General features: G+C 41.0%; 1 protein-coding gene and 1 pseudogene across 1 annotated transcript in view; one reads left to right on the top strand and one right to left on the bottom strand.

Moving 5' to 3' along the window:
- The window catches only part of AVEN (apoptosis and caspase activation inhibitor), a 147,965-nt gene that overhangs the window by 56,953 nt on the left and 68,105 nt on the right, over nt 1-22,907 (bottom strand). The gene's annotated exons all lie outside the window — the stretch shown is intronic.
- Nucleotides 12,878-14,616, top strand: LOC128587657 (dolichyl-diphosphooligosaccharide--protein glycosyltransferase subunit 1-like; annotated as a pseudogene).

The following is a 22,907-nucleotide window of genomic DNA, read 5'->3' as shown; positions in this document are numbered from 1 at the left end:
CCAGGGATACAGCTTGAGACTCTGTCTCAAAAAAAAAGAAAAAAAGAAAGAAAGAAAATAAAAAATGACTAATTGAGAATTTATTCTATCCTTGAAACATAATTTTAATAATTATATGTAACCTTACAATAATACTGAAGCAGAGGCATGTTTAACAAAGAACAGTCTTACTAATGTCTGAATTGTAAGACACACAATAGTGAGAGGCTTCAATGTTACAGACGTAGAGCAGAGATGGGCAAACTTTTTCACAAATGATTAAATTGTAAATATTTTAGCTTTGTGAGTCAATATTTTCTGTTACAACTACTTAGCCAGCTGTTGCAGTGCAAAGGCAATCACAGGCAATAAGCAGATAAAGGACTGTGGCGGTGTTCTATTAAAACTGCATTTATAAAAGCTGGTAGAGGGTCAAACGGCCTTCCAGGAGGAGTTTGCCCGTGACGCAGAGCAGCTCTGCCTCCATTAACAGGTTACTATATGCCTATAGCAGCCAGGGCACTCAGAGGACTAGAGGTACAGTCTGGCTCCTGTTCTCAAAAAACTAACAGAAAGTTATGCAGTAATATAAAGCAGCACAAACTATTACTAATGTGAAATAAAGGCAGGACTTAGTCAAGAGGAAAGGGGGTGAGGCCCAGATGGGGGAAACAATACAGAATGACCCAGCATGCTTGAGAGCAGCAGGTACTTGTAAAGAACAAGGAAGAGGAGTCGTGCTTAGTCCTGCTGAAGGTACCGGAGCAGAGGCTGACGCTCACTATACAAAGTTCTGCTTAACTGGGGACTGCAGATAACTCTCATGGAACCTTCTCTGGAAAATGGAAATTGTACACATTTTATAGGCACGTGTGTACATCACATTGAGTTCATAAAAGGAGAAATCACAATGCCAAGGCAAATAGTTAATAAATTACTACTAAAGAAATGGCAGCAGTTCAGGCTCCAGGGCACTGTTTTTCAAATCTTTTTTTACCTCACGGCACACTTGAACCCATAGTTAAACTTCCATGGCACACTTACATTACGTTGATCAAAAAAAAAGTTAAAAAAAAAAAAAGAATATACTTCCTGTGCTTTGATGCTTTGAACTTTTGAAAATAATTTAATTAATAATCTTTAAAAATTTTCACAGCACACCTCAGATCCTCTCAACCGAGGCTCACCGGTTGAAAATCACTGCTGTAGGGAGAATATGGAAGCAGAGGTGAGGCCAAAGATACAAGACAAGAAATCGACAGCAGGTGTGAAGGACAGAATCAGGGACACTGAGACAAAGGAGTCAGCCTTAGAAAGTATGAGACACTTAGCTATTTCTGAGAAAGAAGGAAACAGCGGAGTTAAAATGCAGACAAGTTTTAAAGTGATGGTGAAAGCCCGACAAACAGGAAGAACACAAGAGAGGCAAGGAAGTGCAGGTAGACGGCCAGGTCTGTAGAGAGGCAGCAAGGTCATCTTCAAAGCCCTGAACACCTGTATATGACTACATGCAGTCAATAAGAGAGGCTGATTAGATTTAATGGTGCTCTCTACAAGTGTTGACCAGAACTTTCTACAATGAGAGAAAGGTTTCACATCTGGGCTGCCCACAACCCAGCACAAGTTTGGTGTATTTTTCGATAAACAAAAAAAGGTATTCAGGGGCGGCGCCTGTGGCTCAGTCTGTAGGGCACCGGCCCCATATACCGAGGGTGGCGGGTTCAAACCCGGCCCCGGCCAAACTGCAACCAAAAAACAGCCGGGCGTTGTGGCGGGCGCCTGTAGTCCCAGCTACTCGGGAGGCTGAGGCAAGAGAATCGCTTAAGCCCAGGAGTTGGAGGTTGCTGTGAGCTGTGTGAGGCCATGGCACTCTACCGAGGGCCATAAAGTGAGACTCTGTCTCTACAAAAAAAGAAAAAAAAAAAAAAAAGGTATTCATATATGCCCACTTATTAAATCATGCTGACCCTAGTATACCATTTTTAAATGCATATGATTGAAATGCACTAATTTATCAAATATGTTCATGGCATTTTTCAAAATATTTTTAAGTATGTAAGTTACATAAATGTTGGCTCATGCCTGTATTCCCAGCCCTCTGGGGCTGAGATCACTTGAGCTCAGGAGTTCAAGACCAGCCTCAGCAAGAGGGAGACCCCCATTTCCACTAAAAATAAAAAAAAACTGAGGCAAGAAGATCACTCGAGTCCAGGACTTTGAAGTTTCTATGAGCTATGATGCCACAACACTATACACCCGGGGACAGAGTGAGACTGTCTCAAAAAAAAAAAAAAAAAAAAAAAAAAAAAAAGTTACCTAGATGTAAGCATTCAAAACACATTCTTGCTTCTCTTGTAAAATATTTCATTGTTTTCATGGGCCCTTAATTATTGGCATTATTTGAAGAAGAAGGTAGGTGATAAATAATAGAGAAAAATCTGGCTCTTACTCTAAATTAGATAAAATATGTAATTCGTTATATTTTTAAACTATAACTGATGTTTGCAACATAAAATTATATAACTGACTGTGGTTAAATATATTTTTAGAACTCCTTTTTGCCGTATCTACAAACACCCTCATGTTATAAAAATTTGCTTTAGGAAATATTTAATTACTTATATCAAAGTTGGAATTGAAACTCATTCTTCATTGGCCTCTATGTTAACCATGTTAACTTTCACGTGTCTTCTGGCTTACAAAGCAACTCGATGCTGACTTCACACAAGCCCACTGACCCTTCCTCCCCACGGTTCCCTAAAACAATTACCAGAGAAAGTACCACTCTGTCTCGGCCTAACATCATTTCTTACAAAGTCTCAGGGGTAAATGACTAGTGCTAGCAGCAGGTTAAGAGAAATCTACCCCAAGTCTTCCTTCTGATATCTCCTTTTCTCTACGACAAAACCAGGACTGATCATCTATTGATCCCAATAGAATTAAGAGAAATTGGCAATCAAAAAAGGAAATCTGGTTGAAGACCTTGGTGAAGACACTTCAAAGAAATAAGGGGAAAAAAGAATGGGACCATTCCACTGCCATTCCTTTCCCTCAAGCGCCAGGCCCTGCAGTGACGGCACAGCAATGGTACCCCCACCCTCAGAACCCTAAGGCAGTGCTCTTAAGATGGTGTGCTGGTTAATGGCTGGTAATTGCATAAGATACTCCAAAGGAACTCCTGCCCATAAGCATGGGTGAAGGCTTAGACTGGTAATAGTGTGGTGAGTGTGGTGCATAATTTAAGAGATTTTTCGACCCAACAGGGTACAAAATCTCACTGAATCTCTCTTTCGTACCATACAGGGTACGAAATCTCACTGAATCTCTCTTTAGTGGGAGGAAGAATTTCAAATAACAGCTAGAAGTCAAACCTAAACTTACTTGAGATGGAAAGCTTTAACCATGTTTTACATACTTTTGAAGACTGAAATCTGATCCATCCTAGTGGAGCATGGTTCTAATATTATCACTAAGAAAACAGGCCTCCTGTTGCATCAGAATCTTCCTGTATCACATAACTTATTTTTCTCCTAATTGTGCCTTCTCAGCAAATGAAAGTATTGCCCAATGTCCTTCTTATAGCAACAAAGGTTTCTGCTATTTTTCCAAGACACTATTTTCACTTGTATTATCATTTTAAACAGTTTTTCAGGTGGTGGTGGGGGATATTATCACATCACCTGTGTAAAGTATGTATTGACTAAAAACACTAAAGTGTGAAAAGTAGTATTTCTTGGAATCTTGAAAGCACAGTACAGTAAGTAGCTATTCAATAACCTGCCCTCTTGCTGGCCAACCAATCTCGGCACCTGTGTTTTCTCAGGAGTTTATCACTTCATTCTCATGAATCTTTTTTCTTCCCAATGTTTCTAAAATGAGAAAAACAAAACACATCCCTATTAAACGTGCTGGGAAGTGTCCAACCTCATCAGGACCAGGATCACAGCAGCTCTACAAGGATCCGAGCGGCGACGCAGGAGGGTTAAGGACATGGACGTGAAGGCCAAGCTTCTTCCCAGCTCCCTATTTATTGGTTGTGACAGGTTATTTAGAATCACCGTGCCTCAGATTTCTTTTTAAAATGAATACAATAATAGCACCTAACTCCAAAGGTTAATTAAATGCAATAATAATATTAAGTGCTTATAACAGTGTCTGGCACCTGGAAAGTATTATACTAACCAAATGTCTGCATCATTAACAAAATAATGACAATTTTTCATCCCAGTGAATTGTCTAATGCTAAATATACATGTAACACACTCTAAAAAGCATTGCTTTAACCATACTTTGATATGACACTCTGATCTTTTTCCACCAGCAGACAAAAACTTATTTCATTACACTAATGAAATAAGCTTTTGGGATCTCACCTGCACAGGCCCCTCCTGAGGCCTTGGGAGGCTCTGCTAATATAATCACACATTAATCATATATTTCTGTAGAATTTGGAGGTTCTATCAATGTATCATACGGTCATATGTTTTTATACAATATGCAAAAGTACACAATTTTAATTCCAATCTGTTAAAAGCACTCTTTCCACTCTAAGTTCGCAGTTTCCCTTGTATGGGGTGGCTTTGATGTGGCCTTCAGCCTTTGGAGGAACTGGATAAAGGGAATTTGAGTTGGAGACATATTTAAAGTGACTTGCTGGCCACCCTGGTGCAGAAATAGCTTTCAGAATTACTCCTACTGCACGCTGTGCCATCACAGTGTCAGGACACAATACTGCAGGACTGGACAGCTTCCTGTGTGTCCTGGCCATGATGTAGGTGGGCAGTGGGGAAGAAGCAAGGTCTGAAACCTACAAAGGCAGAAGCTAATCCATGCTACACTCTTCAAATGAGTAAAAGGCTAAAGATTCAGTTCACTCCAACACCTTGTCAAAATAGAAGACTCTCTGTTGAATAATGCAGGAAAGTATTACTAGGAAAGAATGTTACATAAAACTCACAAACCACTACAGCAAAGATGCAAACAAACTGGTTACTCGGTGCTATCATTCAACAATTAGTCCTTGCACAAGGAAACCTGAAAGCCCGGAGATCTTATAGGTCATATTGTGAAAGAAACTGAAAGAGGCATTCTTCTTTGACAACAGAAACCAGGCCAACAGGGTGAAAGCAAGCAAGAGATCAAGGTGTGGCACAAATGGCCATAGAGTTGGCTGAGAAGGTGACCCTGAAAGTGTCGAAGATTAGGAGATGCTGCAGACACTGGACATAGGGCTGAAAAACGCCTTAAGAGAATAGTGCAAGAGAGTGAGACTAAATAATGAGGGACAGTAGACAAGCAGAGTGTTCTCCAACAAGCAATCAACTTAGAGAGAGGGGAGGGAATAAGGCTTTCTGTGTCCGAGGAGAGGCCAGGATGTGAGACATAAGCCACGCTGACTTGACTGCCACATGAACGGAGCTCGGCCATCCTTCCCAGAGGGATTGCACAGGTGCCAACAGTCACAGAAAAACTGTACTGGAAAGGTATTCCCAGGCAGGAAGGACCATTGATGTGGTAGCCCTGGGTCTACAATAACTCCAGACATGTCTTTAACAAACACTTGCCTTATAGATAAGAATTGACAATAGCCAACGAAGCAGAATTCCTTCTTCCCTGATGTGGCATGTAACGACAGTCACTGTGTAACAGCAATCACTGTGAGATGCTACCTAAGATGTTCCTAATCTAGAGATGAGAGCCTCTGGCTAGGCAGTATCCATCTAATCATAACAGCTCCAAGAAACTCAAAGTGACGATCACCAGGAACAGAATAAAAATTCCTAACAGATCCTACAATTGGCCAGGTATGGTGGCTCACACTTGTAATCCTAGCACTCTGGGAGGCTGAGGTGGGTAGATGGCTGTAGTGAATTTGTGAATTTAGCAGCCTTGAAAAGTAGTCTTTTTTGGTGGCTTTGAAGGCTGGTGCCAGCATTAGTCTTACAAAGTGAGTCTCTTTTTTTATAAGGTGTGGGCAACTTGCTTGAAATCCCTTTGATAAAGGGATTTGTTCTGTGAAGTTTGGATTCAGTCAAGGTTGGCCCTGAGGCTGCAAGCTCCCCACTATTAGAACATCTTATGAGGTGGTGGTACCTGTGGCTCAGTGAGTAGGGTGCTGGCCTCCATATACGAGGGTGGCGGGTTCAAACCCAGCCCTGGCCAAACTGCAACAACAACAACAAAAATAGCTGGGTGTTGTGGCGGGCACCTGTAGTCCCAGCTACTAGGGAGGCTGAGGCAAGAGAATCGTCTAAGCCCAAGAGCTGGAGGTTGCTGTGAGCTGTGACAGCACCGCGCTCTACCGAGGGCAACAAAGTAAGACTCTGTCTCTAAAAAAAAAAAAAAAGCACTGGCTGTTACAAACAGGCTATAAGGACTGATGCAAATAAGCAGAAGCCTGAAGAATGAAACACATTCTGAGACCCTTTGGTCTTTTTGCAACATATATTACTTAATAACAAACACCCAATTTGGCAAGTTCGTGACTACTATTTCTATGTCAATGAAACAGTTTGGAGTCTCCATTTCTACCAGTGGACATACACGTTAACAGGTCTAAGTGTGCACCCCGAAGACAATGTCATGAAGACAGACACAGATCCCAGGACAACTCTACGTACACTGACACGGGTACATCGGGGAAGACTAGTTCTATGAAGAAGTAAAACTGCAACAGGAGTAACACACACTCGTGAAGAAAAATGATAAATGGCCTTCCTAATTAAGCAAGAGTTAATTTTAAATTAGAGGTCTTAACACATTACTAGTTTATTAAGTCAATACAGCGGGTATCAGCATTTTGAAACAAAATACATAATAGAATACAACAAAAGAACATCACATGAAATAAATGCAAGATTGATGAATCTTTTGTTTCTGGTGTACATGGGAAAGGGTGGCAAAATTATATTTCTTACTTGGACCCTATTCAAACATGTTGGAAAGTCACTGGCTCATACAGTGTTCTTCACAGAACAGAGCACAATTAATCAGAGCTCAAACTGATGGGAAACCTGAAAGAAGAGTGTTCCTTCTCAGACACCAACAGCTCCAACATCACAAATGTTACTGTAAGCAGGTCACAACTGCTCCGTGTCATTGGAGAGGAGTGAAATATATTCCCAAAACAGCCCTTGTCTCTTTCTTTGCTATGTAATCCTGGAGTAGAATGGTCTTTTGGAAGGACGAGCAAGATTATGAAGCTCTGAGAGAACATGATCTATCCAACTTCACATGGAATTCTACACTGGATTAGATGTCACCCTCCCCAGCACACAGAAGCACTCCAATTGAATTAGTTCAGGAAGTAAGCTGGGCCTGGCCCCTCATAATGCCACAAAAAAGCAGAATTAAGGCATCCTCCATTGGAATGCCAGTCTTTTTTTTTTTTTCATTCATGCACATGGACTATGCTAGGGCCCATAAAAACTAAGTTAGAAAGATGGACTAGCCCTAGGTCAGGATATATGACAACTATGCAGTAGTCAGTAACAAAAGCCTTCAGTATTTCAATAATAATTTTAGAATAGGGAGCTGCACAGAGGAAGCCAGTTTGTTATCACTATCATACAGAACATCCCGTCCACATCTAACAAATGGCTATAAAACCTGGAGATTCCAAAACACAGAACTGAAATTGAATTTTTTTTTCAACCGTAAGGTTCAATCTGTTAAAATGATTATTTTTCTCCTACAGAATTCTCCCCATGCCCCAATTACTTTTACAATACTGATGTTGCCTATGATTCCTTCACTTTCTAGCATCACCATGTCGCGTATTAATACTGGCTGTGGTAAAGATCTCTGAATGAAAAAGAAGTTCACTGCATCTAAATCAGATAGGGTCAAAACCCTGCATCTTTCAGGGTGGAGGGCACTGGGAAGGGGGAGGTGTTTGTTCCAGAGGGATCAAATTTCTCTGCCTCCAAAAGAAGCTCAAAGAACCCTGCTAAGAAATTTGTAAGAGACAATTTCCATCATAAAATAGATCAAATACAATAATATTCAAATCTGTTAAATGTATATAGTAAACATTTTTATGGCTACTTAAACCTATCCCCTCATCGTGACAGGAAAGACTCTAAAAATTATTTGAAGGAGAAATTTAGTAGTAAAGCCTCATTCAAATTGTTATTTGAATTTTTTTTAAACACCAACTCAGTTAATAAGTGATTTCCACTTTGAATCGTAAGTTATTAAGACAGTATCAACCGCTTAGATTCCACCATCAGCAAAAAGAAACACATAAGGTAAAGGACTGGTTTAAGAATAGCAATTTTCTTTGCTAAAGAAATCCCTCTGTTCTCCTTGCTGAGGCTCAATCTATTACTTCCTCGAACGAAGATAACATGATTTAAAAGATCTTCAGGAGCTAGAGACCAAGCAATTCTTCTAGGAAAAGGAAGAACAGTAAAGAATTTGTAAGGAAAGGGAAAACAACACACACGGTGTGATCTCCTCCCACCCTGTTTCTCATTTGTTTTGTTTTGTGTTTTTACTTTGACCTTTCTCATAACCTTAGACAGCCATTCTAAGCAACACAAATGTCAGCTGATTTCCTCCACTGCAAACTCTGTCAAGCGACTTTATCAACAGCAACCTAACATCCTCACTAAGGAGAATGACTAGGTGGCAAATGGACTATGTTTAAACTCTTCACATTGTGAAATCAAAATACTACAGAAACAATCTGAATGTAATGGTGTGCTGGTTACAGTCCCTCAGAAAGAAGAACTCAGTGGTAAGAACATGGGTGTAGAATCAGGCAGAAGTGGCTCCAAAGTTAAGCTCTACCACTTCTTAATTGTGTAAGTTTAAGGGAGTTACCCACCTAAATTCCAAACCTGACTCCTCAGCTGTGAAGGGTAAATGAGAACATTCACTTCCTAAAGTGATGTCTGCACATTGTGAACACAGCACACTGCCTGGCATTTACAAGTCTCAAGCATGGCTTACTTTAAAAATAATCTTGTCCATCTCAAATCTCAGGAAGTATTTCTGATTTTCAGCTTGTTTATCTAGGAAAAGAGGGAATCAAAACAGATGATCACTAAGATAAGTGCCAGAAGGGAATGATCTAGCTGAGTAGTAATTATGTACAGACAGGACCAATGTATTTTTGATGGCTCTATTGTCTCCTATTTTGAGCTACAAATGCCCAAATGGCTAAAAATCTTGAGACATGTAATTGAATAAATTTCTTTTCACAGTTTTCCATAAAAGAATGATACTCAACTCAGGGAAAATTGGAGGTATCTCTGCCCTTTTTCTAGGACTCCATTACATAAAAATGCTAGCAACAAATAGGAAATGATGGATGTCCACGTGTATTCACAGTCAGTTGTTGTAACAGTCGAAAATGGGAGAATGTTTGCAATTTGGTATATTCCTATAAGGAACTCTAATAACATTTTTCTTAAATCTCTGAAGATTTTAATTAAACACTGTTGCATTAGAAAAGTGGCAAAATACATACATAGCATGTTCCCACTTGGGAATTTAAAGGCTATGTATGTATATATATAAATTACTTATCAGTCTTCTTTCTTTACACAGAGGAAAAATGCAGGAACTGTATGTATAAAGCAGTTAAGTAATTCTCTGGCTGGAAGCAGAGATCGGGGGAATCTACTTTACTTTGTAAAAGAAGAAAAAAAAAATTTTTTTTTTTTTTTTTTTTTTTGAGACAGCGTCTCATTATGTCATCCTCGGTAGAGTGCTGTGGCGTCAATGCTCACAGCAACCTCAAATTCTTGGGCCAAGAAATCCTCTTGCCTCAGCTTCCCAGGTAGCTGGGAACACAGGCACCAGCCACAACACTCCGCTATATTTTTTGTGCTAGTTGTCATTGTTGTTTAGCTGGCCTAAGTCGGTTTCAAACCTGCCAGCCTGGGTGTATGTGGCTGGCGCCGTAACCACTGTACTACAGGCACCGAGCCAGAAATTTTAAATAGAGAGAGTAGGACTAATTTTTACTACCTTTAATGTGCTTTTTGAGTATTTTCCAAGTTTTCTATACTGTTGTACAAATAGCTAAGACTGAGGGCATTCTTTTATTATTTTACTTTTTTTTTTAAAGTTATCCTCAGTTACATATCCTCATATGCTCATGCAAAACAGCATACTACAGGTAAGAAAAGCATGAAAAGGAATAACCCTTTAATTTCCCGAAAGTGCAATCAAAAAAGTAATCACTTTCAAGATTAATAAAAAAAAAACAAAATCAGGAATAGAAGGGAACTTTCTTAAACAGATAACAACTATAAAAACATACAGCAAACTATATAGCAGCATTCCCACCAAAGTAAAAAGCAAAAAAAAGGATGCCCTCTATCACTGCTTCTGTCGAACATGGCTGAAGCTAAAGCAAAAGCTAGTGTGATAAGAAAGAGAAATCAGGCTCAGCGCCTGTGGCTCAAGCAGCTTAGGCACCAGTCACATACACCTGAGCTGGCAGGTTCAAATCCAGCTTGGACCCGCCAAACAACAATGACGGCTGCAACAAAAAATAGCCAGGTGTTTTGGCAGCCATCTGTAGTCCCAGCTACTTGGGAGGCAAAGGCAGGAAAATCGCTTGAGCCCAGGAGTTGGAGGTTGCTGGGAGCTGTGATGCCACACCACTCTATCCAGGGTGATAGCTTGAGGCTCTGTCTCAAAAAAAATAAATAAAAAATAAAGATAAATCAATAGTAAAAAGAGAAAAACAAAATTGACCTTGTATACACACAACACAGCTGACTACATGGAAAATACAAAAGAGGCTTGGCGCAGTGGCTCACGCCTATAATCCTAGCACTCTGAGAGGCCGAGGTGGGTGGATAGCTTGAGCTCACAAGTTCAAGACCAGGCTGAGCAAAAGTGAGACCCTGTCTCTACTAAAAATAGAAAAACTGAGGCAAGAGGACCGCTTGAGCCCAAGATTTGGAGGTTACTGTGAGCTATGACACCATAGCACTCTACCCAGAGTGGCAGCTGGAGACTATCTCAAAAAAAAGAAAATACAAACGAATGTGCAAACTGCAAGAATTAACGAGAGTCTTCTAAGGTTACTGGATCAAATATGCCCCACTGCAAGATACGATTGCAAGAGGGGCTTTGCCTAACAAATGCAATCAGTATAACCTGGTTTCTTGTACCCTCAATGAATCCCCAACCAAAAAAAAAAAAAAAAAAGCCCCACTGAAAATCAGAAAATATAATTGACTTTAAAAATCCTGCACATCATATCAACAAAACTACAGAGTAACTAAGAATTTAATAAAATGACTCAAAGACCCTCATGGAAAAAACTGCAACATATTAGTCTAGCATATGAGAGAAATGAATAGATGGAGAATTATTCTAGCATATGAGAGAACTGATCAGATAGGGAAATGTCCCCTCTGTGCCTCTTTCTTTGACATAATGTTAAAACCATGTAGCACCATCAGTCACCTAACTTTTGGTTCTTCTGAAGGTGCTTGCTTAGTGGATAGTTCGTGAATTTGGTGTTTCTCAGGAGGGACGAACCCTGAAGTTTCTTTCTGGCCATCTTCTTTGCTTTATTTTTTTACTTTCACCAATACCACAGTCTTGATTATTAATGTTATATAATTTTTTTAAGACAGGGTCTTGCTCTGTCATCTAGGCTAGAGTGTAGGAGCAGAATCATAACTCAATGTAACTGAATTCCTGGGCTCAAGGGATCCTTCTGCCTTAATGTCCTGAGTAGCAGGACTACAGGAGGGCACCTGGCTAATTTTTAAATATTTAAAAGATATTCTAAACAAGTGGAAATAAAAGAGAAGTCACAATAGATGTGAAGGCAAAAAAGAAAAGTCATTACATAACAATAAATAGGTCAATTCATCAGGAAGATGTGACAATGCTAACTGTATATATGCACCTAACGCAAAGCACTCAGATACAAAACAACTGTTATCAGAGCTTGAAACCAGGTAGACCTCATACAGTAATCACTGCAGGACTCAACACTCCACTTTCACCCCTGGACAGATCATCCAGACAGAAAACCAAGAAAGAAACTTTTAGGCCAAATGGACCTAATAGATATTTATAGAACGTGTAATCCAATAGCTACAGAATACATGTCCTTCCCATCGGCTCATGGATCATTCTCAAGGTTAGATTATATGTTAGGCCACAAAACAAGTATTAAAAATTCAAAAAAACTGAAATCATACCAAGTACTTCCTTTGACCACAATGGAATAAAACTAGAAATCAGTAATAAGAAGACCGTCACCACCTATCTGGTCCAAGTATGAAAGTCACTGTTACCTTATCACAATGTAATTTATACTTAATCTTTTCCGGTTGTTCTAGTGTTAGTTTTGAGATCTGCACAGTTTACATTGAAAACCACAGGGCCTGTTGGTTCACATACATGACCCCAGCACTTGGGGTGGCCTAGATAAGAGGATCACTTAAGCCCAGTGTTCAAGACCAGTCTGGGCAACATAGTAAGACTGTCTCTACAAAAAAATTTAAAAATTATCTATGTGTGATATTATATATCAGTAGTCCCAGCTACTTAGGAGGCTGAGGATTGCTTGAGTCCAGGAGTTTGAGGTTACAGTGGAGTATGATTTTACCACTGCATTCCAGCAGGGTGACAAAGTAAAACTCTGTTCCCCGCCCCAAAAAGAACATATGGGACAACAGGCTTATGCTCAGCAAATGGACATACTTTGTTAACTATTTATACACTTCAGTTTTTCAGCATTTGCTTCCTTAAAGTAAATGTTCTTTCATCCATCTAGCCATGACAAAGAAAAAGAAAACAAATGAGGCAAGGTGAGGATAACCCCAAGTGCTCTGTCAGACACCCTGACTGCAGGAGCTGAGCGCTCAATGGATAGGGCATCTTGAGTAGGTATCCCCACTGCCTTCTGGCCTCCATGGTTCCCGATGACAAGCCAGCTGTCAAGTTTACTGAGGATCCCTTGTACACAGGGAAAGGAGAAGATGAGGAAGACAACAATCTGGAAGTATGAGAAATCAAAATTAAGAGTAAAAGTAGGATATTTTTCATAGTCAACCTTCCAGTTGCTCTTGATCCTGGATCCAAGATTTCAGTCACTGTGGCAACAGCCTACACCAGCGGTTCTCAACCTGTGGGTGGCGACCCCTTTGTAACAATGAAAATACATTACAGCATTAGGAAGGTTGAGAACCACTGGTCTACACCCATGTGCTTCAGCCATATCCAACCCAGATTACCCAATCATAGAAACATGTGGAGTTTGAGGAACCATCATTTCTACTCTCCTTACCCAACGAAGACACAAACCATGCATGTGAAGTTGCCTCCGGAAATGTGAAGAGCTACACCAACCTGGGGAACCCTGTGTGTGCTGAGGACCTGCTGGACTATGGGCCTTTCAGAGATGTCCCTGCCTTTTGTTAGGATACTTTGAAAACACATTATGAGAATAACAGCCCTTTCCTGACCATCACCAGTATGACCCACATCATTGAGGTCTCTCACTGGAGTAACACTGCTGAGGAAGGAGACATGGGCTTGAAACACACAGGGGCTGTGCTTAAGGGGAATCTCAGAGACAGCCTGATAGCGGATATCCTCCATTCATTCTTTTAAGACCATCCTCCCTGCTGCTGCCCACGATGTTTATTAGCAGGATGAAATTGGCTATATTGCCACCAGCTACCTCCTTATTTTGAATGACTCTGTAGTGATAGAAATCTGGCCTCACTTTCCTCTCTTTGGCAAGCAGAAGACCCACTACAACACTGGCTACAACTTCCCAAGCTATGACAATTTGAGGTTTTTGGACCATATGTTCGAGAAGCACTCGAACTTCACTGACTGTGAAGATCATCTTGCCTGAAAGGGTCAAGAATATCCAAATTGATAGTTCCTATGAAATCAGCTGTGCCCCAGATGAGCTGCACTACACTTATCTGGACACATTTGATCACCCTGTAATCGTGGCCTACAAGAAAAATCCGGTAGAGCCGCACATTCAGGGCATTGTGGTGCTAGTGCTGTGGTGCTAGAACTCCTTAATAAGGTGCTAGTACTGCAGGAGCCCCTGCTGGTGGCGGCTGTCTTCAACATCTTGTTCTTTACCACCATCATCTCTATGTATGGCTAGACCAGTGGTTCTAAATCTTCCTAATGCTGCCGCCCTTTAATATAGTTCGTGTGGGTCACGACCCACAGGTTGAAAATCGCTGGGCTAGACTTTTCCATCACCAAGGATCTGGCCATGGAAGCCAAGATGAAGATGGCCCACATCACAGACAAGATCTTGACCCTAGTCCAAGAGAATAGGCCACTCAGAGAAGACCATCAATAGGTACAAACAGTCCCGGGATGTCTCTACCATCAACAGTGGCAAGAAGTGCCTGGAGACTGAACACAAGGCCTTCAGCAGTGAGATCGCGCTGCTGCAGTCCAGGCTAAAGATGGAGGGCTCTGATCTGTGTGACAGAGTGAGCGAAATGCAGAAGCTGGACGCTCAGGTCAAGAAGCTGGTTCTCAAGTCAGCAGCAGAGGCTGAGCGGCTGGTGCCAGGCAAGCTCAAGAAGGACCTATGTCAAGAATGAGAAGCTCATCTCGGGAAAGTGGCAGGAGCTGGTCACCAAGATCGGCCACATCCTGGACACTCTGTAACCCCTGCCTGCTGTACTCAGGTGGGCCCAGGTGCCTGTACTTTCAGACGGCATGCAAAGGAGGGAAGGAGGCTGAACACAGAGGCCATGGAAGGCTGGCATCTACAGTTTGCAAAAGGTCTTTGAGGAAGAGAAGCCAGGGCCTGCCTCAGGCAGTGCACGAAACTTGTGCCTTGTCCCTAAACCTTTCCTTTATTCTTTTTAAAGAAAAAAATCCCATTAAAAACAAAACACTTTTGTGTTTTGAACAAAGGAATTTTTAATAGTTAATTGGTATTGTTTTTTCAGCCTTTAAGTCTGTAAGCTCCCTGTTTTATGCCCATCTAATTCCTGATGTTTGGGAATTTTGTGTATATGTGTTCTGTTTTGTTTTATTTAGAAAAGTGTGCTTGAAAAATGGAAATAGAGCAGGGAATGTGGAAAAAAAAAAGAAAACAAGAAAACAAAGGGGCAGTCTACCTGAAATTACAATCATCAAGAAATGCTCAGGTGCTGGAAGATTATATCACAAAATGGTGTTTATCGAGTACTCTTTTAATCCATTCTAGGGATTCTGTGACACAAATAATTATAGTATTTAAAGACTGCCAGATCTCAATGAAAATCAAAAGAAAAATATCGAACCGATCCCTATTAAATAAACTCACAGTTACTACTTCTAATTGAAGCTATTACTAAATACAGAGAAGACATTCAATATTAGCTCCTATTGTCAAACTCTGTGCTTGTAAAAGATCACATTTTTCTTCATATTAACGCATACTATTGCTGTCAATTCATTTACCAACTCCCTTCAAGCCCTCATCCAAAATATACCACTTTCAGGAAATCTTCTGTTAACTGACATAATTCAAGACATCTACTCAATACCCTATTGTACTAAGTGTTTAAGTGAAGTTGTTCTTGGTAATGTGCTGCTTTAGAAGAAAGTTTTTTTATCTTTATGAATGTACATGAATCTTTCCCAACTAGAGTACCCTCAGGATTTCCTTCACAATTCAAGGCTTTTTGGAAAAGCACTCCTTTCATTAGTTCTGCCACAAAACGAAAATTTATTTCAAGTCTTCTGTTTTACCTTTAACATCCATTAGAAATATAAATTTGTTTCTAGTTCTTAAACATTGTTATTGTTATTAAATTTTAAGCCTTTTTGATTTTGTGAAGGCAAAAAATGGAAACCTAATAAACACATGTATATGTAAAAACAAAAAAGAAAAAAAGAAAAAAGTACTGTGATGAGTGTTGCAAATGGTTTTACTTATAATGCACACCACAGTAAATGCTCTTGTGTTAAATATATATATATATAAATTCGATACCATAATACATTTAACAGAAAAATAAAAATGAATGCAGGTGAGAATGTGGAAAAAGTGAAACCCTTGTGCACCAAAGGGTTTGTAAGGATTGTAAAATGGTGCAACCACCATGGAAACCAATATGCGGGTTCCTCAAAATAGTAACGATAAAGCCACATGATCCAGCGATCCCACTTCTGGGTATATATCCAAAAGAACTGAAAGTAGGGTCTCAAAGAGATATTTGTACATTCATATTCATAGCAGGACTATTTACAATAGCCAAAAAGTAGAAACAACCCAAGCGTCTGTTGACAGATTAATGGATAAACAAAATATGGTAGATACATACTACGTGGAATTTAGCCTTAAGAAAGGAAATTCTGTCCCATGGCACAACGCGGATGAACCTTCAGACATTGGTAAGTGAAATAAACCAGTCTCTCTCTCACACACACACACACCACAAATACTGTATGATTCCAATTATACAAGGTATCAAAAATACTTAAATTAATGGAAACATAGTAGAATAGTGGCTATAGTGGTTCAGGAGAGAGAGAAAAGAAGAGTTATTGTTTAATACAAAGTTCTGTATTTGCAAAATGAACTGTATAATTAAAAATGGTTACAAGGGTAAATTTTACATTGTGATTTTAATCACGATGTTTTCATCAATTTGTCTTAAACCTTCAAGTACAATACTGACATTACTACTTTTACTCAACACTTAAGAGGAACCTACAGAATAAAGTCGCCAAAAAGCCCCACATAGGTCTGAGTGTAGTCACAGAACAAACCCTTCTGCTTCACTTAATCCCCTGTTCAATTCACCATTTATCCAACAAGCAACTACACTGTGGTAATTGAAGAAGAATACGGAAATTACTAATAATTAGGCCATAATCCCTGACCCAGAGCAGATCAGAGAAACCCACAGATGTAGCTCTGGGCTAGCACCCTATTCTGTGTACAATACACTGACCAGTTCTATGAGTAATTCTGCAGTTGTCTTCAATGACCTGCTAAACTATAGGAGGAAAGTGGGACTTCTCTGGACAAAGTTTCCAGAACAGTTAGCACAAAGAACACTGCCTGCACATGGGATGAAAGTCCATATAAATTTTCTTTAAAACCCTCAACAAAAAGTTTTATAAAAAGAGAAAACCTTGAAGTAAAAATGACAGCAATGCCTTTGCATGAAAGCAAACGCACAGCGCAGCCTCACGGCACATATTAGCCTGGCCCAGCAGGGACGGACTCTCCATAGCAACAAGAGTGAGCACGCGCTGTCCAATGAGAGAGAAAAATGCATGGGTGAGAGCCATAAAGAAATTTATTATTACAAATTCCAGTGTTTTATCCATCGGACCAGATAAATTTAATTCTGAGCAATGTTTGTAATCACAGCACACGGAGCTGTTCCCTGAATAGCAATAACCCTAGCTCCTTTCTCGTGGGTCACTGCAATGTCAATTTTATCATAAATCCTGGTACTGTGTCTCTCTTTACAACCACCAGAGACAATCTATAAGAACATGCTCTCTTTCCTTAATAATGCCTGGTTATGTTACCACAGAAACAGCTTCACCTCCAAGGGAATCTGATAAAAAAGGCGTTCTGGGAAAGTTGATTTTCTCCATCCTTGGTCTCATCTTAGACCTTCATCATTTCTGGATTATTGCAAAGCCTCCTACCTGGGCTCCCTTCCTCCAGACTTGCACACCTCAAACCCATCCTAGTTTATGCTCAGAGAATCTTTCTCAATTCCAAAACTTATCACAGCCCTCCTCTGCTTAAAACCTTCAATCGCTCTCAAAGCCTTCATCATCTCTGGCAGAGCACGGAAGGCTTTTTGTAACTTAGTCCCTGCATGACACATTCTTAGAACATTTTTATTTTAAAATAATTTCAACTTTACAAAAATACTGCAGGAATAGTAAAAAGAACTCCTGGTATTTTTCATCTGAATTCACCATTTACTAACCTCAATCTTAGCTGAATTAGTAGTTAACTTTTATTTGATTCATGGTGTCGGGTACATAGTTGGTATCCCACAAATTTGTGGAAGAAATCAATCTGTAAGCGAATGGAGGAGGAATTAACAAAGGGCCTAACTTTTGGCTAAACAGAATGAATTGAATATAAAATTTCACTTGCACTGCCCTCCTGAATTTCTCAAATAAGTGTTAAAAACATATTTTTAGGCAGTATTCACAGCCCAGTGGGAAGGGTGCTGGCCACCGAGACTGGTGGGTTCAAACCCGGCCCAGGCCTGCTAAACAATGAAAACTGCAACAACAACAACAATAAAAAAGCTAGGCATTGTGGTGGGTGCCTGTAGTCCCAGCTACTTGGGAGGCTGAGGCAAGAGAATCGCTTACGCCCAGAAGTTTGAGGTTGCTATGTGCTGTGACACCATGGGACTCTATCAAGGGCGACAGCTTGAGTGTCTCCAAAAATAAATAATAAATAAAACATATTTTTAAGGCATAAATCTATAAGGACAAATAGAAAGATGACCAATATGGAAAGATAATTGAACTGGCAGCCCTAGTAATGTGAACCTTAGGGGGAAAAAAAACAGAAAGGCTTAGAAATAGGAGGCCCAGGTATCTCCTAATGTGTAGAGAAAAGTTAGCTGAAATACCTTACAGCAGTTTGACATCCCCCCCCGTCTCCTGCCCAAACAACACAATCACATAAACTGAATCCTTCTAAAACCAGCAGAAAATCTTCTCTAGAGAAATTCACTCAACTGATAATCAGGGAGCAACTCCTAAGTGCCAGGCTCAATCTTAGATGCCTAGAGACCTCCAAAGGAAGGAATAAAGCTAAGACCTGTCCTCGGGGAACTTCTTTGCTATCCAGGAGCCACAAGCAAGTGGATCTGCGACGGCTGGGACCTGAGGACAGCCATGGCAGAAGAGGAAGCACCAGGCAGCTCTTGCAGCAGAGCAGAGAACTGAGGAGGGAGACGTGAGTGGTGCACAGCCCACCCCACGGACCTCGAGGTGGGGAACAGCAAGCTGGCTGCAGGGTTGGGCCAAGGGCAAGGCCAAAGGGGCACAGGGTCTGAGATGGAGTGTAGCCAGGCCACTAGCCGGTCAGTCTGGTGAAGATTCCCCTGCGAGGCTGCATGTTGGACTCACCTGGAGAGCTTTAAAGAGATTGACATGTGTCCCACCCAGTGTTTCTAATTGGAATTTTGATTGGTATGAAGTGTGTTCAGATGTCAGTAGTTTCAAAATTCCCCTAGGTGGTTCTCACGTGTAGCCAGGTTAGAACCAGCGACTTAGAGGAACTCTAGACTGGCAGATGGAGTGGAGGGGGCTCCCCTGAAACCAGAAAGATAAAGTATTAAGGGTGAAGCAAGAGGCCCCCAGCCCCTCCAGGCTTTCTCTCCCATCTAATGCAGAAAATACTGGTGTCCCGACTCCTATCCCTCTGTTGGAGACAAAGACAGGCAAAAAACAGTGAATGCAGCCAGCATGGAGCAGAGAAAAACGGAACAGCTGGGGCGAAATTGAGAGGTAAATCCCAACTAGCAGAACAGGAAAAGTAAAAAACTTCCATGAGGGGACTGAGAGAAAAATATAAAGAAACTAGAAATTTGGAGATGCATTTGGGGACTTCACATAGGCCTCACTCAGAGGGGAGGGGAGAAAGGGCTTGATTCCAGGACCCCTCCCCCATACCAAACTCCACAGATGCTCGAGTCCTTAACGTAAAATGGAAAAGTATGTGCATGTAACCTAGGCACACCCTCCCATATACTTTAAATCACCTCTAGGTTATTTATAAAACCTAGTACAATGTGAATGGTATGTAAATAGTTACAGTATATTTTTAACTTATGAGTTTTGTTATTGTTGCAGTGTTATTTTAATGAGGGGTTTTAAAAAATATTTTCAATCTGCTATTGTTTGTGGGTATAGGACTATCGGATATGGAGGGTGGACTGTAATTAAATAAGCAATTTAACCGAATTGCTTGACATGAAAATGATAGCTAAGCTCTGTCAGTGATGGATGGAAAACACTGCAGCAAAGAATTGTTACGAGGGAGAAAACACGCGAACAATTCCACTGTTTTAAAGGTTTTTCATTTTCAAGAATGACAAAAAAATCTTTTGAAATTGTTGAAGTGTAAACACTCTCAAGAATATATGTAATTAGCTCTTCATATAAGAGACCACATGCTATCTTGAAGAGCATCCAATATACTTGGACAGACAGGCCATGCACCTGCATTTTGTTTGCTGTACTACCCTGTACAAAGAATCAATCACCACTGTTCATTTATTTTGTAAATCTTAAAAGTAAATTTTAAATTCCTAAAGGCCTAAAGAGCATCCATATTTTAAAGATGGCTTAGATGCAGGGAAGCGTAATAATAAAGTAACTGAAAGGTGGCTTTGCTAATAATCTAATAGAGGAAAATAAACTCACAGCACATAACGGGCCCCTCTGAAGAGAAAACTCACAACTAGCCCCTTTGTTTTGTTTAATAAAACACCTGTGCATTCAAAAAAATGGAGACTTTACCTCTTTTATGTTTACATGGATGGAGCTGGAAAATACTCTTCTTGGTAAAGTATCTCAGGAATGGAAAAAAAAATCCAATACACTCAGTACTACTGTAAAACCAATTTATAATCACTCGCACTTGCATATGAAAAATGAAACACAACTATAGCCTAGGATGAAGGAGGGAAGGGGAGGGGAGAGGAAGGGAGGGGGGTGGGTCAATGGAGGGAGGTTTAGCAGGGGGACCACACCTATGGAGCATATTGCAAGTACAAGATGGATCTATCAGGTGTAGAACACAAATGTCTTAATGCTGTAATTGGGTAAATGAGGTGAAGGCTATGTTGATTAGTAGGATGTAAGCACTCCAATTTGTACAAATAATCAACACATTGAATCCTATAATGGCATAAATGTAGTTATGATCTATGTACAAATGACTTAATAAAAAAATAAAAAATACAAAAACACCTGTGGCTTGACTTGTTATCTCTAAGAATTCTTTCTCAGACTTGAAGAGCCCAAATGGAACAGGGTTGGAGTGTGAGCTCCTCACTCCAACCCTCTGCCTCAGTTCTTGCCAGCACCACATTGCAAGGACTCAGATAAGCCAGAAAGAACACCTGCGACTTCACAGCCACTTCTGTTAACTGTTTGCTGAGGCAGAAAAGAAAAAAAAAAAGGCCATATTTACCCTTTAAAACACCACTAGCTTTTCCTCAAATGTCTGGCATTTCACTCCTTTGTGGCGGTGGCCATTCCTTCTCTCCTCTTTTTCTCTCTCAGGGAAAATAAAGAAACTTGGTACTTCATTCTATCCTAATCACTGTGTGAGAATTCTTTCCCCAACCTCCTGGGAACACCTAGTAAACTTCCACCCCAAAAGTTTTAGTATCTTTTCATAAAGATCTAAATATTTAGATCTCTAACTAAAAATACTAAAAATGTAAGAAAAAAGGCATGACTGTATCACTCGTGGAGCATGAGTCTGAGAACCTAATGCATCTAAAATAAAGCATGGCTTTTGAAGTTTGTTTAAATGGGACAATTCTTTTCAACTCATTTCAACAAACATTTACAGGTGTCCTGCTATGTGCCCAGTATCTTGCTGGGTACAAGGACAGTATTTGTCAACTTTTTTTATCTCACGGGGCACTTGAACCTATAATTAAACTTCTGCAGCACACTTGAATTATATTGATTCCCTGCCCAGAGATGGGCCTCAGCTGCTCACATGCACCCCGGCTCCCTAGTAGGTGGAGGAGGTGAGGAAGGGCTGGGAAGAGACTGGTGGGAAGGTGGGGGTGTTGGAGCAGCCCTGCTGGGGTGCAGGTGCCTCCTTATCAGGGTTTGAGGCCACTTGACCTCATTGTGGGGACTCTAGGATCCCGGCACTGCATGTTTCGGGGCCCCCTACCTCCGACTCCCCTCTACAGTGGTCTAGATCCTGCTCCACTCCCCAGATTCCTCCCCAGCACATCAAATTCCTGACACCCAGATTTCTCCCTAATACCCTGGATCCCTCCTCAATACCCCAGATGCCTCCATGGCACCCAAGATATTTTCCCGGCACCCCTGATTTCCTCCCTAGCTCCCCAGATCCCTCCCGCAAACCCCAGATTCCTCTTTAGCACTCTAGATTCCTCCTTAATGCCTCATATTTCTCCCCAACATCCCAGATCCTTCCCAACACTCTGGATTACCTCCCAACACCCCAGATTCTTTCCCAGCACCTATATTCTTCTCCAAAGCTGCAGATAGTACTCCCCAGGTGATCTCACCCCAACACTCCAGAGCCTGCCCCTCCTCTCTCTGCTCCAGCCACACAGGCTGTTTCTCCAACATGGCAAGTAGGATCCTGCCCCAGGACCTTTGCATCAGTCCATCTTCTTGAAGCTCTCCTCCCCTGCTCTCCACCTGACTTGCTCCCTCAACTCCTTCAGATCTCAGCTCAGTGTCACCTTTTCCCCGAGCCCTCCCTTGATCACCCTTGTCCTCCTTAGCCTCCTCCCTGTGACTGTCTTGAGGGCCTGGCCTTCCCAACACTTCTCATTCTCTGAACCAATCTTGGGTTATTTTCTCTTTACTGTTGGCTTCTCTGAAATAGACTGGGAACTCTGTGAGGGTGATTTGCCTGTCTTGACTGGTCTGTAGTGGCACCTAGAACAGTTCTGGTACTGTTGGGGAGTGCAAGAGTTGTAAGGGAGACAGACACCTACATAAGCCATTAGAATCCTTGTAAGAACACGGCTCCAAGGTAGAGAGACAACACACAGAAAGGAAGGGCTGACTGGCTGCGATGGTCGTCAGGGAAAGACATGGGAAGGAAATGAGTATGGATGAGTTTGGAAGGAAAAGGGAAAAAATATTTGAGTGTAACTTAAGAGTTCTGTGAAGATCTAAAAAGAAAGCAGTAAAAATCTACCAAACGAGGCCGCTGTGTTCGTGAGGATCAATGACGGTAA

This window comes from Nycticebus coucang, chromosome 6 (genome assembly GCF_027406575.1).
Source record: "Nycticebus coucang isolate mNycCou1 chromosome 6, mNycCou1.pri, whole genome shotgun sequence".
Lineage (NCBI taxonomy): Eukaryota > Metazoa > Chordata > Mammalia > Primates > Lorisidae > Nycticebus > Nycticebus coucang.
Note: the sequence above shows the minus strand (reverse complement) of the source record. Positions and strands in the feature narration are given on the sequence as shown.